This window comes from Sorex araneus, chromosome 1 (genome assembly GCF_027595985.1).
Source record: "Sorex araneus isolate mSorAra2 chromosome 1, mSorAra2.pri, whole genome shotgun sequence".
NCBI classification, from domain to species: Eukaryota; Metazoa; Chordata; class Mammalia; order Eulipotyphla; family Soricidae; genus Sorex; species Sorex araneus.
This window is the reverse complement of record NC_073302.1, coordinates 59,514,918-59,533,859: the sequence shown is the minus strand read 5'-3', so window position 1 is coordinate 59,533,859 and position 18,942 is coordinate 59,514,918. Positions and strand designations below refer to the sequence as shown.

The following is an 18,942-nucleotide window of genomic DNA, read 5'->3' as shown; positions in this document are numbered from 1 at the left end:
AGATTAGTCATGAAACAATGGCTGCTACTGAATGAATATTATATGAGAAGTGACTGTGACGATGATTCAATGTAATATTAATTTTCATAAATAATTAAAAAATAAGAGACTCATAGTAAACAAATAAAAATTTTGGTAACTGGGGCCAAAGTACAGCAAGTAGGATGCTTGCCTTGTACACTATCCACCCCGGGATCTATCCCTGGCACTCTCTATGGTCCCCAAGTTAGACAGGTGTGATCCTAAGGGCAGAGTCAAGAATAAGTACTGGGCACTGCTGGGTGTGGCACAAAAACAAACAGAAACTACCAACTAAAAACAACAACAAAAACAATTTAGTAACTAATTTTGGAGATTTGGACTGGGATGATCATTTACTTCATGATTCACAATTTTTTTTTTCAAATCCTAACAGCCTTCCTCTGCAAAATAAGAACTTTGCCTCAAACTCATAAATTGTCTGGAAAAAATATTACTGGTAACTGCTAAAGAAATAATTTCATCAGGAATTCACTTAATTCCAGAAAAATGAAATCAATTACTATGAAGACATTTCTTCTAAAATTAGTACATGTCATTTTTATTTTTATAATTAAAAACAAATTCTTACTCTGATTCCTTACTGGATACACTGCTTCTTATTATGCCAAGATGTTTTAGATAAAAGCCCCAGAAACGAATGCTTAGTATCCAATTCACAATTCCACATGAGAGCAAACAATGCAGGAAGGGAGAACTGTTGCTGTTCTACTTCTGAACATACAGTGCAGAAAAAACAAAAACAAAAAAAACTACCTTTGAGAATGGTGGGACTAGCTATACAGTTCAAATACATAGATCAGTTTTAAGTGAAACAAACCTATCTGTCATCATGTATATTCAAATGACAGTTCAATATACTGAAGTCACCTAATACAAATAAGCTAATATGGTGAAATAGTATGCGCATTCACCAATGGTAGATACATATAAATCAAAAATCACTGCTTTAAATAAGAATTCACATATTCCAAATGAATTTTTGTGAAAATGTTAACTTCATATATTTTCCTGGAATTTCCTAATAGAAAGGGAACTACTATAAAAAAGATAAAACTGAATGTACATATGTAATGTACACATTAAGATATTTAATTATTCATTATATACCTAAAACCCTATTAGAAACAGTTTTGTAAAGCAAGCTGTCTAAATAAAAAAATTTAAATACATTTGAAAAAAAGAGGAAGAAAGATATTGTATTACTGCTTTATTTGTACAAGAAAGAAGTGTATATACACTAGTAAACATGTTCATCAAATTTATCGTGGTTTTAAAAGTTACTTCTTAATTTAAGTCTATTGGCCATAATTGGTTCATTACTCTTTCAAATATAGGCATGTTCTTTCCTTAACTACGGTTTCTCTATGGCGCATAGTTATATTTACCAGATTTGAATTTCACTCTTGAAATATGCGTTCAAATTTTATTTTATGATGCTTTTAAGTTCCCTTACTTACCACATACATCCAACTTTGAAGTCAATTCTAAAATTGAAAGAAACGTGAAAAACAAATAGCTCAGGGACATACTGAAGCTCACTGAGGTAGTTACATAAGGAATCAGTGATGAATCTAAAATTAGAACTGACACTGATATTACCCAATAGATAATTTGAAAAATAAAACTTAGAGTTTAAAAAATTGAGGCTGGAGCAATATCACAATGGGTGTGTTTGCCTTGCAGGTGGCCAGGCCAGGTTCGATTCCCAACATCCCATATGGTCCCCTGAGCACTGCCAGGAGTAATTCTTGAGTGCAGAGCCAGGAGTAACCCCTGTGCATCGCCAGCTGTGACCCCAAGAGAAAAAAAATACATACATGTACTAAAAATCAGTTCTGCTTGCACTCCATTGGAGTATATGTACTTCTTTCCTACTGTCATGACTCATAATTTCTTTTAAAAGTAAATAAATAAGCAATATAAACACACAGGAAACATTTCAACACCTAAATCGGGGCACCAGTTTTTACTTCTTTTCCTTCTACAATGTTCTCTCTTAGCACATACCTTGGCCTTCTCTTTAATACTATCAACTCACACAGAATATAGTGACCAAGATTTAGAATCTTCTGAGAACAGAAGTTAGCTTCTGTTCTCCCACTCCCTGCTTAGAAGCAGAGGGATTTTGGTTGTGAGAGAGTTTTCAATATTAAGGAACAAGACTCAACAGGCCAAGAATTCTTCTTGGACAGAACGAGGCAGGGAGATTCCTCAGAGGGTTGCCCTTGCAGGTGAACAACTAAACGCCGGACTCCAGAGACAGCTGGCCACTTATGAAGCACTCACTACAGCCACGTAATTTTCTTGGGGGAAGGCAAAACTGTGTAGAAGGATTAAATTTGTGTCACACAATTCTCTGGTGTGATTTGGTAACAAACTCTCCAGAGAAATTACTTTGGTCCCTGCCCTTTTGCCTGCTTGAAATGAGGCAATCCTCCAGTGAGCGCCAGCAGACGTGTCCTTGGTACTTAGAAAACGCAGGGATACTAACTCAAAGTGTCCCCGTGGGACTTTGAAACACAGCCAGCAGCTGCTACGTGTTAGGAATTATCAACGGCAGGAGGAGCGACAGTGGAGAAGGTCTGTGTCATTTCTCATCTGCCCTCCCAGACAGGATTTTGTGAGACCTCAGACAGTTCTGTAGCAGAGCAGTAAGTGGCTTTGTCAGTTGTGAATGAATGGTTGCTTAGGGTAAAGCCGGAACTGATACTGAATAGAGATGAGCTTTCTAAGACAGACAAAAATTCAGAACCGAGAGGTTGGACAGTAACCAGAATTACATAATCATATTCTTTGCAACTCACCTCCCCACACCAATTACCTCCGATTTATGCTCTTCACCCAAAGTCATTGCTAGGATTTTTCCTTCTAACTTTTAAAATAATTCTACTTTCAATATTTTTCTATTATCGTTCTAGTTTTTTCTCCCAATATGGAATACATATTTTTTTTTAATAAAACTGGCAGAGTGTTGTCTATCATAACCTTTATATGGTTATCACCAGTTTGTCTTTTTTTTTTTTCCTTGTTTTTTGTTTCATTTTTATTTGCTTTGGGAGTCACACCTGGCTGTGCTCAGGGCTTATTCCTGGTTCTGCACTCAGGGACAACTCCTAGTGGGCTTGAGGGACCACACGGGGTGCCAGGGATCAAACTTTGGTCTACCATATGCAAGGCTGTACTATCAATTCAGCTTCAGGAATTTTAAGTACTATAGATGATTACATACTTCTGCCCTTCCCCATCGGTCTGCCACTCCAAATTTCACTGTAGCTTTGATAACTTCCCTTTGTGGAATAGAAATCTGGATAGGAATAAAGATAAAATTCACAAATTTTATTCAGAACAGGGCAGGCCCACATTTCTAAGAAATACTCTGAAAATACATATGAGGCTTATATATATTTGAGACCACACTATGCTTGGGGTCGGTAGCAGTCAAAACCGCCTGTGGTTTAGCTCCAGCTATGAAAAAAAGAAATACCACGCAAGTTCTTAGAATGGCTCATACCAAATCACGTTATCTCCTTTCCCTGAGCTCATAATATAATACTTTTCATCGACCAATTTAGAAACCTTTAATCTCACCAGAACAAGAAATCAACATTTCAAAACTTAATGCTTTGTAATTTCAAGTATTATATTTAAGAAAATAGAAAAATCTGTGAGCCTTTATTCTTTCATGCATACCTTGATAATAACACATTTTAAAGATGTAGAAGTAGTCAAAGAGATCAACTTTCTCAAGGTCAAGTAACTCAGACCTTTTTTGAAGCAAAGATATTTATACAGCCTTTATTTGGTATGTGGGAGTACTGAATATTCAACATCCTAAACCTTCACAATTTTATGGAAGTTTCAGCCAACAGTGATTTAATTAAGCTATAAGAAAACTAGAGGGAAAGAAAAAAATAATAAACCTTTCTCAATCATACTAATTGTCTTCTCTAGCTAAATTCTCTAACAAATTGTTTAATTTTCCATATTATCTACTGTCACTGTCACTGTCACTTTCATCCCATTGTTCATTGATTTACTCGAGTGGGCACCAGTAACGTCTCAATTTTCCCAGACCTGAGATTTTAGCAGCCTCTCCTTACTCGTATTTCCCAACAATGGAGGCTCTACTAAGGAAAAAAAAAAAAAAACAGCAACTTTATCCTCCAGGTACAAATTAACTGCTAAAAACCCCTTCAAAAAGAAAAATTACCAACTACATATTCAATCTTAGGTAGTCTAAAAAGTAGGTTTGATTTGATTCCACAAAATAAAGTAACACATTTTTTAGAATTTAAGAATGCTATCACATGTGGGTATGATGCCGCCAATAGATCAACATATACCTGTGGGATGAGTGCATCAGCAGCTTGGTGGTGCCTTCAGGCTTCCTGACACCCCAAAATTGCTAGTATGCCTTTGCCCAAACCCCAACAAGTTAGGACCAAGTTTACCAAGAAATTACACAGCCAAAAGTTAGGTATGTGGGATCTATGCCCACAAACCACCTCCAGCTTAGCTATAAAAGCTCATTTCTTGGTCTTATCTCAGAAACCATAAAGAAATATCAAAAGAGACCAAAAGCCACAATTAATCTCGGACCTGTGCATGGCTGAACAGACTGGGGTAAATCAGAGGGGGGCAGGTTGGCCTGTGCCAGCCCAAGCAGAGCCCCCAGCAGTCACTTGCTTCAACAATCCAAAATCACCACCATACCCTCAACCTGACTTCACCATCTCAGGGTGGACCTCACCAAGACATAATCTGCTGAAAATTTGGGTATGCGGGTCTGTGACTGAAATCTCCAGGCTTTCATGGAGTTGGAGTGGGATATCTCCCCCCCACTTCCCAACACACATGGAAGCACTGGCACTCACCCCTACGAACATCCAGGGCACCGCAGATGGAGCAGGTGCAACTTCCCTGCCTACTCCAAATGGAATCCCAGCGACCAAGAGCTTCCACAAGCAAGGCCCAGGTATGCATGTTCCAGACTAAATCTCCATGCCGCATGGCAGCAGAGGCACCCGGCTGTCCCTGCCCGGCTCCCCGACTATTCATTGGCCTGGCTGTCACACGGATAATGTGCCTCCAGGCACCATCTTAGCGCACCAACAGCCCTGGTCCACAGAACGCCCAATGAATCCCAAAATGGATTAATGCTCTATAGAAATGGTTTTGGAACCCAAATCTAGGATTCCAGAAACATGCAGTTGCGACACCTAAGATATTCAAAATGAGCAATGGACAATAAATGATCTAGCATCTGCCCCTGGCAGGCAGGCTTGAATGGTGATGTGAAAATTCAAGCAAAACATAATGCCCCAAAGTAGAGAGAGAGTATTGGGGAAATTGCCTGTAATAGAGGCAGGGGGAGGACTGGGATGCAGGGGGTGGGGGGTGGGGGATATTCTGGAGACGTGGTGGTGGAAAATGTGCACTGGCAGAGGGATGGGTGTTTCATCATTGTATGGCTGCATCTTGAACATGAAAGCTTTGTAACTGTATTTCATGGTGATTCAATTTTTAAAAAAAGTAATGTGGAGGTGGAGTTTATGTCCAATTCAAACAGTTCAATCAATGGCTGAATAAACAGCAGTACTCCTACATTTAAAAAAAAATACTATCACAACCATTTTAACTATGCCTAACAACTGATTTGTATAGCACCTTCTATAACAACTCTTCCAATAATTATCTTCATAAGTGACAATTTAAAGGCAATAAAATTGTAATACTTTCTCTGTTTAGAAAGAAACTATCTATGAATTACCTTTTATGTATTGTCTAAACCACAGAATATGTGCCTTGCACACAAAAACTTCACTCAATTTCAACAACTTCCCTTAATTCCAGTTCCATAGGAAATGAATTTTAATACTTTCAGGTTAAAAAAAGGCAGCCTGGTATAAGAAATGTTTAAATCACGCAATTTGTTGCCGCATGGATAGAACTGGAAGATACCATGTTGAATGAAGCAAACCGGAAGAAGGATAAACAAAGGATGATATCACTTATATATGTGGTACTTAGAGTAACTGGATGAGGAAATGTATGGTGTGAGGAGAGGATTACTAAATCACCCTTGTCCTCAGAGTACAGAGAGAAGGAAAGAAATAGAGTGAAGGGGAAGGGGAGAAGCGACAGATGACAAGCAACAGAAAAAGGGTCAAGAGGACCCACACATATTGGTGTTGTTAAAAAAAGGATAAAGCTAACTATCCAAACTACAGAGTTAACAACACTGAAGTCACAAGATCCAAACTTTAATAACCAAATTTAAAAGGTGTCTGTCAAAATGGTAGTCTGGGATTCGGGTGGGAGGTGTAGAAAAAGAAATCGGGAATACTGGTAGAGGGAATTTGACACTGGTGTGGGACTGGTGATAGAACATTGTATGTAAAAACCCTAACTATGAAAAACTTTGTAATACATGGTGCTTTAATGAAATAGAATCTTGAGGGAAAAAGCTTTAAATAAAAGATGATGGCTCTGAAAAGAATGCAGCTTGAAAAGATGAATTTTTGTCCCCTATATTCATGAAGTTTACAAGTAATAGAATATTAAGGTCAAATAAAGTCTAAAGAACATCAGGTTCTTTTTACCAAAACACAGTTTTTTTATTCTAGTAATACTTCAGGAAGAAATACAGATCACAATCAAACAGGCCCATCACCTTAGCTTTCTGAGCTGCCAGGCTGTTTTATTATTTTCTCTGGTAAGAACATTGTGCCTTGTCACTACTTGTGAGGTGATTGTTAAGTCATTTAACTTCTCTGAATCATTGCTGTAAGGTGGGCATTAACAATAATGCAAAGTGCCTGGAAATAATAAACATATAGAGGAAATAACAATTACAATGAAACCTTTTATTCCAGGAATTAATTTGTTGCTTCGAATTTGGTATTAGATTCACCAGGTTAATCAAAACAGTAGTTTCTTAGCACAAATGAAAAATGGTAATCTGTAAGTTAGACATGGATACTTAGGCTGTGTCTTAACCTATGCAGTTAAATTGACAGGCTTGCGACATCTCCTTTCACACGACTGAAAATATGCATGCATTTGTATCCTTGAGTTACACAAAAGTCACCCTCTAGAATAACTCGAAAGAGAAGACATCAACCCAACAATTTTAAATTCCAATCTTCAGCTTAGTCTAAGAACTGATACTTTAAAGAATAAAACTTTCTACCTAAGAAAATGGAGAGGGAACATCTATTACGATGGTCTATAATGTATGGTAAAACACAGATTAATGGGAAGAGGAAAGGGACAAAATAATAACCAGGTGAGAGATATGAAAAGAATTAAAAGCTGGAGAAAGAAAAGACAGTTTAGAAAATCCTCAGAAAATTTCTCAGCATATCACCACGCTGACAGGAGGTGGAGCAGAGTTCTGTCTGAGGTCACAGACAGACAGGAAGAATGGAATCACTTTCAAAGTGGAATCTAAGTCTAGGAAATAATGTCAACTCTATCTTCCTTCATTCACCAAGTAGCCAAATACAGTAAGAGTTATTAAGTCTGGGTCACTTTTCATATGTTAATAAAGTATTATGACAAAGAATGGCTGTTACTGCCCACAGATTAGGAATAATTATTTACCCAATATCCATCTGACCAGGGGTTAGTACCCAAGACATATAAGGCATTGGTAGAACTTTACAAGAAAAAAATATCCAACCCCATTAAAAAGTGGGGAGAAGAAATAAGCAGAAACCCTCAAAGAAGAAATACAAATGGCCAAAAGACACATGAAAAAATACTCTACATTGCTAATCATCAGGAAGCTGCAAATCAAAACAATCTCACAGCACAGGAACTGGCACAAATCAAAAATAACAAGAGCAACCAGTGCTGGCATAGATGCGAGAGAAAGGAACTCTCCTTTATTGTTTGTGGGACAGCCAACTGGTCCAGCCTTTTTGGAAACCACTATAGACAGTCCTCATAAAACTAGTTTCCATAAGACCCATCAGTTCCACTTCTAGGCCCAAAAGTGCACGGCAGAAATGCCATTTGCACTTCTATTTTCATCACAGCTCTATTCACAATAGCCAGAATCTGGAAACAACCCCAATTCCCAAGAACAGATGACTGGTTAAAGACACTATAGTTCATCTACCCAATGGAATAATACACAGTTCTTAGGAAAAGTGAAGTTATAAAATTCACTTACAAATGGATAGACATGGAGAGCATCATGCTGAGTGAAGTGAGTCAGAAGGAGAGAGACAGATACAGAGTGACTGCACTCATGTGTGGGATATGAAAAAAAAAAATAATATGAAACGAATACCCAAGGACGGTAGAAACAAGGGTCAGGAGGGTTGGTCCACAGTTACAAGTTAGCCTCAAGTGCTGTGGAAGAAGGTAGTTGGGATAGAGAAGAACCACTATGACAAAGACAGCTGGAAATCATCACTCTGATAAGAACTATGTGCTGAAAATAGGTAAAGGAACAAGATAGAAACAAAATGGGTAAAGGAGGGATGGTTGTTGGAATATTGTATGACTGAACGCCTACCATGAACAGCTTTGTAACTGTGTATCACATAGTGTTTCAATAAAAAAATTAAAAAGAAATAATTTTTAAATGAAAAAAACAGAATGGTTGCTGTTTCCTAAATTTTAAGCAAAAGCCACCATTTCTTTTAAGTTTATAAACATCCAACAGATTTAAAAAAAATGCTGCATTATTTCAGCAAGTTTTAAATAATCATTTCCCTTGATACTGCACAAAGATAGATTTTGCATGATTCTTCTATTCACATTTAACTATGTACATTCATGTCTAACTTTTATTAATACTGTGTTACTAATCTATTTGATAAAGCGATTGTATTTTTGTAAATTTCAGGACCCATGGATCTATTTCTACCTGGATCATCTGACAACACAGAAGAAAGATAAGCACTTACTAGCTGAGGGTTTTGTTTTGTTTTCTCTAATGTAGGAGCACTGCTATTTTTTCAGCCATTGGTTTAACTAGCTGAGTTCTTGATTTAATGGAAAACTGTAGTAGTTTACAGGACAAAGTAAGGTGTTTGCCTCCATGAGTATGGAAATGAATTCTATCAACATGAGCCAGAAAGAATTTGGAATTTTGATATGTGAATCATCCCAAAGGATATGCAACTTAGAGGATAAAAGGGGGGGCGGGGCAGGATATAGGAAGCACATTTGCTGAAGCAATGAAATGCCTCCAAATAAAGGAGAACATTGCATGATAGTGGTCCCAATGGCTGAGTCAGCAAACTGACCTGGAGCTAAAGCACTGTGTCCATGGCCTGAATGGATGTGCTGATAGGGGCAAGTGGTGGGAGACAAGCAGAGGGGCAAGTGGTGGGAGACAGTTAATTACTAAAACGTGTTTTCTGGAAAAATAAATATTAGTTTTTCAAGAAGAGAACTAATGCTAATAAAAACAAACAACCCCCAAACAAAAACAAACAAAACTCCCCAGGCAACAGACTGTTAAGAACAACCTTATCAGAAGATAATGTGATTTAAGCCAGGGTTAAAAGAAGAAGAAGAAGGCACAAAGACATTCAGAAGAAGGAATCAAAAGAATTTAGTGGTGGGGGCCAGAGAGATATAGTACATGTAGGGGAAGGACAGGTGGGAAGCGGGGAGAGGGGGTGGGGAGAAGGGCACTTGCTGAAATGCAAATGACCCACTTTTGATCCCCAGTATAGCACATGGTCACCAAGGCCCAGCAGTGATTTCTGAGCACAAGCCCAAGAGTGAGCCCAGTAAAGCAGGATGCAGGTAGCATCTGATGAGAAATGACTAAAGAGAAATGACACCAAGCCTGACTGCCAGGTCTGTCCTAAAGATGGTCTCCCACAAGTCAGGAGCCTTCACATCCCAATAAGGTATATAAACTCAGACAAAGGGCTGGAGTGATAGCACAGCGGGTAGGGCGTTTGCCTTGCATGCAGCTGACCCGGGTTCGATTCCCAGCATCCCATATGGTCCCCTGACACCACCAAGGGTAATTCCTGAGGGCAGAGCCAGGAGTGACCCCTGTGCATCGCCGGGAGTGACCCAAAAAGAAAAAAAAAAAAAGCACGGGTCTTTTACTCTGGAGTTAGAGCCTTCTTGTCCCTTCTCTGCAAGTATCCTGCTTCTCTAGTGGACTTTCCTGAGCCTCTTACTGTCTCCGTGAAGGCTTTCACAAACTCATAGCTCCTGCTCACCAGTCCCAATAAGGTACTATTTGATCTAAGGTGAAAAGACTTGGAGGTATGAAAAGAAAAAACAACTGTCTGCTAAGTGTTGCTAAAAATAAAGATAAAGAAGATTCACTTTAAAAAAATGGGTGCAGGTAAAAAAGGAGAACTAAGGTTGAAACTATGCGAAATCTGAATATTAAAAACAAAGTAGGAGTACAAACCTGCTAACCTAGTTACCCAGAATCACTGCAAGTGACCCCTGGGCAACCTTGGGACTTCATGGAAAGCCCTCTAAAAACAGTATGATTATTAATAAATTAAAAATAACAACTGTGGAACTGTGTTGGGTTACAGATATGCATGGTACAGGGGTTAGGGTGTACATATTGCATCCACTCAAATAGGTTCAATCCCAGGCACCACCTGGCTTTCCAAGCATCACTAGGTGCAGCACTGGACACCCCCATGAACCAATGGGGGGGCCCCGGTGATGGCCAGCAGTGCAGAGCCTGGGCAGAAAAGCATCCTCACACCTTAGCATTGAACTGCTTGCTCAGTTGGCTCAATATTACCGGCCCCTGAGTACTACTTGGGGCACCCAAAAATAAATGAGGATAGCATAATATGGAAAATTTATCTCTGTAGTGAATACTAACCAGAAGTAAAGACCTTCATCTTCATCAGTCTAAATGAGTAGTGTTCATAGAGCATTCACTAGGGTCAACACACTAAGCAAGGTATGTTTCTGATGGATTTAGCTTATACTAAGTGTTATTTGATGTCACTTTGATTCTGACACAATTGTGAAAACAAGTCATTTATGGAAAATTACATTAATAAAGTCTAGAAAACAATGAAGATGACAATATGTTGAACATCAATCATCTGTGAGATAATCTGAAAATCCTAGCTAGTGTAGTCAAAAACATGCCAGCAAGCTCTAAGATCATAAAGCCTTTTTTTTTAATGAGGGGAAAATGCACTATAATATATATTTTTATTTATATATATAAATATATATTATATATATATATAACTGGCTTAATCTGCTCTTTTTAAACCAAAAAAAAAAATTCACCTCTGGATCTTCTGCTACTTGAATCCATATACACTGAAGAAATTTAACTTTGTGAGCTAAAACAAAAGCTGTATTTTTCATAGGGAGAAACTATATTCCTCTGACAGAAAACAGGTAACAGCAAAGCTTGTCAATATGAGATGGTCTACACAACTGAGAGAGAATACCTGGAGAAAAGTCAGCGAAAAAGATGGCAACTTATATTTTGTAGGCAAGATTCCAACTAGCTCAAATGAGGAAAAAATATGCATAAGGAATTCTAAATTAATACAAATCTCTCTGAATGCAAACCTGAGCCACATAAGATAAATAAGCACAGTACAATTCAATTCCCCAAATACTAAGTCATGGGCAATTGTAATATACTATTTAGTTAAAAGCTATACCTCCTTAAGACTCACTAGGGTAATCTTGACAACTGGCATTTTCTCTCTGAAAATATTTATTTTTATTCTTTTGCAACATACATAACTATTTGCTTATTAACTGTTCTACTATTTAATATTCATAAACTCCATTTTACTATAGTATTCGGAGAACTTAATGAAATTATGATGATTATAAACTTTCCTTGTTTAATAAGAAAGCATTTCTCCCTTAGATAGCATTGTTTTGAGTTTTGGCTACTTTCTGTTGCTATGTTGTTGTTGCTGCTGCTGCCGTTTGCCACTTAATTTCAATTAAGTGGCCAGAAAATAGAAAACAATAAAAAATTATTAAAAATTTAATAAGTCTGAATGATTCCAGCAAGCATAATATGTTCCACAAAATTATGATCTACCCAATTCTTATTATTTTATGATACAGAATATAACACATATTGAACGGCAAATATTAAGTTATCTTTTTTTATCCAGTTCACTATATGACTATCACAAATATTTTTCAAAAGCTGTGACAGATACAACTATCATTTTTGAAAAAGTATGTAAGCAAGGCAGAAAATTAGGCATGCAGTCTGAATATAAAACTTTGGACTCAATACTAAAATTATTTTCCAATTATATTCTTCAGATGATAGGATACAAAAGAATTTCTCAGGGAGCTGGAGAGATAGTACAGTGGGTAAGGAGCCTGGCCTGCCTGCAGCAGACTGGGTTAGATACCCGGCATCTCATATAGTTCCCTGAGTGCAAGCAGAACCAGGGCAATCCCTGAGCATTGCCGGGTATGCCCCAAAAAAGGGTGGAGAAAGAAGAAAAAGAAGGACAAAGAGAAGAAGGAAAAGGAGAGGAGGAGGAGGCAGAGAAAAGGGCAAAAATATCCTCATTATTCACCTTTTTCCTTTTACTTAATTACCTAAAACCTTTCAAAATTATAAAAGTTCAAATATCCTTACTTCATCATTATCAATTGCTTTTCTAAAAATATGTTTTAAATATTTTGAAATTCCCTGCAACTGTGAGGAAGGACATTTCAAATAAATTCCCCAATAGGGGCATGAATTTAGAGATGACAACAATTTCAAAAGTCCAACACACATAGCTGGAACCAAAAGCAACACACTACAAAACAGTGGACAAGCTAATCGAAAATTCTACATCATGAAAAAAAAAATCCTGAATAGTTTAACCGTACAATAAAATGGTATGCAGAATTAAACAGTAATTAGCTATGAATCTAGGCAACATGGATAAATCCCCCAAAACAGACGAAATTCAACTAAAAGGGAAGCCATCCTCTATGGCTCTGTTTATCTGAAGCTCCAGAGACCTTTAGAGCATAAAAGATCACAAAGCAGCTCATGGAAGTGGGCAGTGGACAGGTAGGAGAGGCAGCAAAGCAGCATAAGGAAAAGTGTTGGGGGTTATGGATAAATTTACTATCTGGACTATCTAGACTGCTGGAATAGTTTCACAGGGGCCAAAATACAATACACTGTACTCTTTATCAATTTATCAAGTCCATTATAAACCATGCCTCAACGGAAAAAAAAAATAACAATCCCTTCTCCTCCTACAGAGTGAAGCGTGAATATGTTGAATTTAGCAAGTAAGAACTGTTCACTGAACGTAATGACACTGGCCTGAGAACAATGATGCAGGACCAGAAGATGTTTATTCTTTTGTTCTCCTACCTTAGCTGAAAAAACAGATTTAAAATTTGGAGACTCAATATACTTAGCAATTATATCACAAAAAAAGAAGAATTCCACTGCTATACTTTTCTGGAAAGGAATCAGCTAAGTGCACTTACTATTAGAAATTCATAGATGTAGCAGTGTATCATGACAGTTTTCTTAAGTTAGTGATGTCTTATAAGCCAAAGGACAAAGTTCCTTGGGAATTTTCAAAACCCAGCTCCCTGTCTATGACCTGCATACCTTTAAAACATGCTATTTACTGTTACTTTTTTTTTTCTATGAACAAGGTAATCAATGTTATAAGTATCTTACATATTCCACTACGAAGATGTAAAATTTGAAGAGGAGGGTAAGTGGCCAAGTATCATAAATCGGGCCAAAGAGAAAGAACAGGAGTTAGGGCAGATGCTGTGCACGTAACTGGTCTCAGTCCCAGCAAGCCTAATTCCATCCTACACGGGTCAATGGGCAGAGTCCTAACGGGGCCCTGCACACTCAAAAGGAGGGGTAGCCCGGGTAACCCCAGCATGGCAGGGCCTGCGCACCCTGGCATACTCGGGCCCTCTCACTCATCCACTAATCCACTTGGCTAAAAGCAGCCTCCAGGTCTCCTGAATAATGCTTTGGGGACTCTACCTTCCCCCTCCCAAAAAAAGAAATGTATCTCAAAGCATACTCATCAACATTAAATCAACACCTTAAAAAAAGTTTTTCCTTCAGATTTTGGTGGTTTTCGGTGTTTTTTTTAATTGTTTTTTTTTTGGGGGGGAGGGGAGCTAATGATTTTTTCCTTTCTTACAAGAGTTTCTTTTTTCACTTTCCCCTCATGTATTTATTTATAGCACCTTAGATCTGGAGGTACTGAACTACAGGAACATAACAACAATAAAGGATGTTTCCCTAGGTATAAACAAAACTAAAAGGAAGATGAAGATAAGAACTGCCTATACCAAAAAAAAAAAAAAAAATGACCATTGAAGGCCAGAAGAAAAAGTCCAAGAATTTCCGTCTATTTTTCCTTTTTCCCAGCTGAAGCTGATCCACACCTAGCAGTCCTGGTCGGGGATACGGTCAAGACGTAGGGCCTCTGCGAGAGGTACTGGGAGAAGGACAGAGCTGGTGGAGTGGGGACCAGGACTGCAAGTTCACATATGTGCTACCACTTGAACCAAATTACATGAGTTACAGGCCTGGCCTGTGTTTGATTTTTTAAATAGAGGGCTAAAATTGAACAGCTTTAATTAAAAAATGTAGTCAACACCTAAAGTTTCTATTATTATTCCAATAATGTGGATTTATATTTTGATCTTGTTTATTTCCAAAAGGGAGCAGAAATCTATGGGGAGGGGCCGGGATTTTGCCAGTGCTGAGATCTGACTTAAAGGATGTATTTTGCTGCCTGACTGCATCGTCATCATAAGATGTTAGTCACGGTCACTGTCACTGTCATCCTCGTTGCTCACTGATTTGCTTGAGTGGACACCAGTAACATCCATTGTGAGAATTGTTGGTAAGATGTTAGTAGCACTAATATTTTACCTTTGCCAAGTTTAATATTGCGTCTTTAAGAAATAGTAGAGGAAATATTTTGAGAAAATTAATGCTTTTATGAAACACTTAGACAACGAATCCTCAGTTTAGAAGGATGGGCAATTTCCCAGTGAACACCAGAAAATAGAAAACAAGTGGACTCGGGCCAAAAATAAAAGACCTTTTCCCTCAAATAGCTGTTTCCTTTCTTCTCACACATCAAATTACCACATTAATGCTTAGGCAACCATATCAGCCTCATATTTGATCTCCTTTCCTAGTGCTTTCTTCAAAGTTTCATCCATTTACCACCTCAGCAGGTCTTTAAGAACTTTGTAGTAAACTGAGCTGTGTCTCTCCCAACCCCCCCGATTACTCCCCAAAAATATACATCTAAAACGTAATTCAGTTAAAATGAAGGCACTAGAATGGGTTCTCTGTATGAATAGTGTCCATATAAGATCAAGATGAGACCTGCAGAGAAACACCAGGTTTCATGGGCTGCCTATAAATTTTCTTATGTTAATCTCTATTTCAAATGATCAGAACTTTTACTACACGTGAAACTTTTCTGTTCTTTCTTGTGTGTCCATTTTTTCCAACTATGAAAGCAAAACTCCACCCAAGAGGAGAGAGAACAAAAGGGAATGCCCTGCCGCAGAAGCAGGGTGGGGTGGTGGGGGATTGGGGGGGGGTGGCGAGAGAGGGATACTGGGATCATTGGTGGAGGTGAATGGGCACTGGTGGAGGGATGGGTAAATGATCACTGTATGAGAGAAATGCAAACACAAAAGTTCATAAATTTGTAACTGTACATCACAGTGATTCTCTAATAAAAAAATGTGAAAAAAATCCTCCAGAATTGTATTATTTATTTCCTGTTGGTCCATTGTCCAACCCAGGACAACATCCAAATCCATCTACTGCTACCTCCCATATAAGTGACTGCCTCAGAGACTCTCAGGAAATACATCACAGGAAGGCAAGGCCTTATTTAATTTTAACAAAGATTTCCTTTCTGAGAAGTAACAGTTTAACTCCTCATACTAACCCACACCCTTTATAACTACTCGATAGTTTTTACACCAACTTTTTACTACTAGACAATTCACCTGACAATATTTATACAGTGTTTTCCTATTCAAGATGCTGAATTGAAAATAGCACACCTTTCTTTTCATAAATATGGAGCTGATTATGTAACAGTGTAACTATATCAAATGAAATTCTACGTTAGTTTCAATGTGCTTTTTCAAGAATATATATTGGTTAGGAAATATTAGGATATATTAGATGTTCCCAAACTTATTTATATTCACTGCCCCCCTTTATAGAAATAATTACTCGATGCACCCCCCCAATCCATCATCTTTAAGTAAAAAAAAATAGGAAGCACCCCACAATTGCGCCAAAGGATTCCGTGATTCCCTGGGTTGTTCAGTGTTCCTCAAAAGTATTTGGTACACTTCAGAGAGTACCAACGTGGGTACTCTAGAAAATACTGATCTATATCTAACATTAACCTCTCCTGAGAAATAATAAATTGCCACTTTATTTTTAAGTACAATATCTTTCTCTTTATGTTGATTGCTGGATGTGTTGTTTGCTCTAGCATATATAAAAAGCATTTCCACACCAATCAATGGTACTGGAGGTGTTTTGTTTTGTTTTGTTTTTTAATTTCACAGAAGTAATGTGCCTATTTAGAAATATACACAATGAAACATGCATGCTATTCAACCCAGGTCTAACGTCTCAGACTACAAAATACAAAAATCTTCTTTTAATTTTCTGTTCAGATTTTATTTGAAATATAATTAAATTAATTAAATTTCATTAAGATCATCAAAATATTAAAATTAAATTAAAATCACGGAGTAATGGAATGTTTCTCGAATTTGCATGCCATCTTTACAGAGGGACCATGTTAATCTCCTCTATATTATTCCAATTATAATTCTTGTGCTGCCAAAATCTTAACCCCAATCTAAACAATAGATCCATTTCATTGTAAAGGACACCACCAACTCCAACCCCAATCATTTCAGGTGTTAAAAACCAATGCAAAAATATACTTTTTTTTCTTTTTGGGTCATACCTGGCAATGCACAGGGGTTACTCCTGGCTCTGCACTCAGGAATCACCCCTGGCGGTGCTCAGGAGACCATATGGGATGCTGGGAATCGAACCCGGGTCGGCTGCGTGCAAGGCAAACGCCCTACCTGCTGTGCTATTGCTCCAGCCCCTATACTCTAACCTTTTCAGGAACCCTTTAGCATTCTCCAACTCCAAGTTAAGATTTAGTAAACTCTCGGAGCCTGTCTTCCACATAAAATATGTGTGTATACATAGATGTAATATGTATATTGTATACACATTAATATATATTATATATAGCATGTGGCATATATAACATATGGACTACCATATGTATTATTATATTGTTATATAATATATAGTATATGTAGCATTTTAAAGGTGTCTCAAATACCAAAAATGTCTTTAATAGCAAATAGAGATATTCTGCAAGACTGGAATTCGGAGCACAACGAAATCTGTAGGTATCACCTATATCTTCTCAACCTTTGATTACAAGAGATCGAGGAGAGTGGTAGAGAATGAATGAAAATCCAAGGGATGACAAGAATTACCCAATGGGAAACAAAGAGAAAATGAACACATGTAAAGAGTTAGGAAATGAGGTAGGAAAGGAGTGGAAATGAATTTAAGGGGCCTCTAAAACTAATTTTGCTAAGTGACATCTGTAGAAAGGAATCCCTAAGTCATGATTCTCTTCACCAAAATGAATAAAAAATTGTAATTGTCAATTCTGCTCAGGTCACAGGCAATGATAAATAGTAGTCACTAGAACTGATTCGATCAGGAACACCTTGCAATATGGCTATCAATAGTAAGCAGACATAAACATTTCACTTCTGCCCATCAGAAATCCACCTGTATACTACTTTTTTTTGTTTAATGGAGAAAGACACCAAAAGGTTAGGGAAACCTTTGGAGAGTGAAGCTTAAGAAAAAGAACATTCAAACAGCTCTCATACCGAGAAAAAGTGCAAATTTGGAGATTTTCGTAAATAGGCCCTAAAATACAATGTTAAACAATGCAACTGTCACAAGAGTAGTAGTCAAGCAATTCTTAAAGCCTGGTCCTCATCTATAACTTGTGTGGTTGGCAACATAGGCAGTTGGCAATTTTTTCTGTAGAGTAAGATAGTAAATACTTAGGAGTCTAAGGATATAAATTTTTGTCCCACCTACAACTCATCTTTGCCACTATAGCTGTAAAAGAAGCCACAGAAAATGAAAATGCGATACAGCAGCTTAAAACTGTAGTTGTGATCCAATCAAATTTAATTCAAAGACTGTAAAATTTGGATTTCAATTTTCACAAGTTGGAATTTTTTTCCAATTTTTCAGTATTTAAAAATGTGTAAAGAATATTTAGTTCTAAACTTCACGGGTGATTACATGCTGCAACAGTTGGTTATCCTCCTCCTCTCACCACACACACACACACACACACACACACACAGACAGAGTTCTTACATTTACCATCCTTTGCTTTCAAGATCCTTAACATGAATAGTTGAGAGAGTCCAATGTACACCCACCCTTGTGTGAAAAAAACAATCAAATCAACAGGGGAAATTTATCAGACAAGAAATTCCTCCCATCACTCTGCAGTCCACGCCCCTGCCTCAGCAAAGGCACAACGTGGATGGAGAGTCTTCCACTGTATCTAAAGTCAAAGGCAAAAAGCTTGAAGTTTACCTAAATGCTACCCTATCTAAAGCAGAGCCACACAGATGGTGATTCGACCTTCGTGGAGTTGAGTCATTTATTCCCAAACAGAACATGTAAGAAAAACAAAAATAAAAACAAAACTCCCAAGTCCCACACCATCAGCCGCCGCCCCCCTTCCACACCAAGGGTTCGACTACAGCAGTCCACCAAAGCTGGATGACAGTCTGGCCACATTTTCTGTCTAGCACCTCCTGAAAGAACGAGGAGAG

At 37.8% G+C, this 18,942-nt stretch overlaps 1 protein-coding gene and 1 non-coding gene across 7 annotated transcripts in view; both read right to left on the bottom strand.

The window, feature by feature from the left end:
- The window catches only part of MPDZ (multiple PDZ domain crumbs cell polarity complex component), a 182,100-nt gene that overhangs the window by 161,722 nt on the left and 1,436 nt on the right, over positions 1-18,942 (bottom strand). The gene's annotated exons all lie outside the window — the stretch shown is intronic.
- On the bottom strand, positions 16,786-16,894 carry LOC129401452 (U6 spliceosomal RNA). Its single transcript, XR_008628355.1, has one exon. It is a non-coding gene; the product is annotated as a U6 spliceosomal RNA (small nuclear RNA).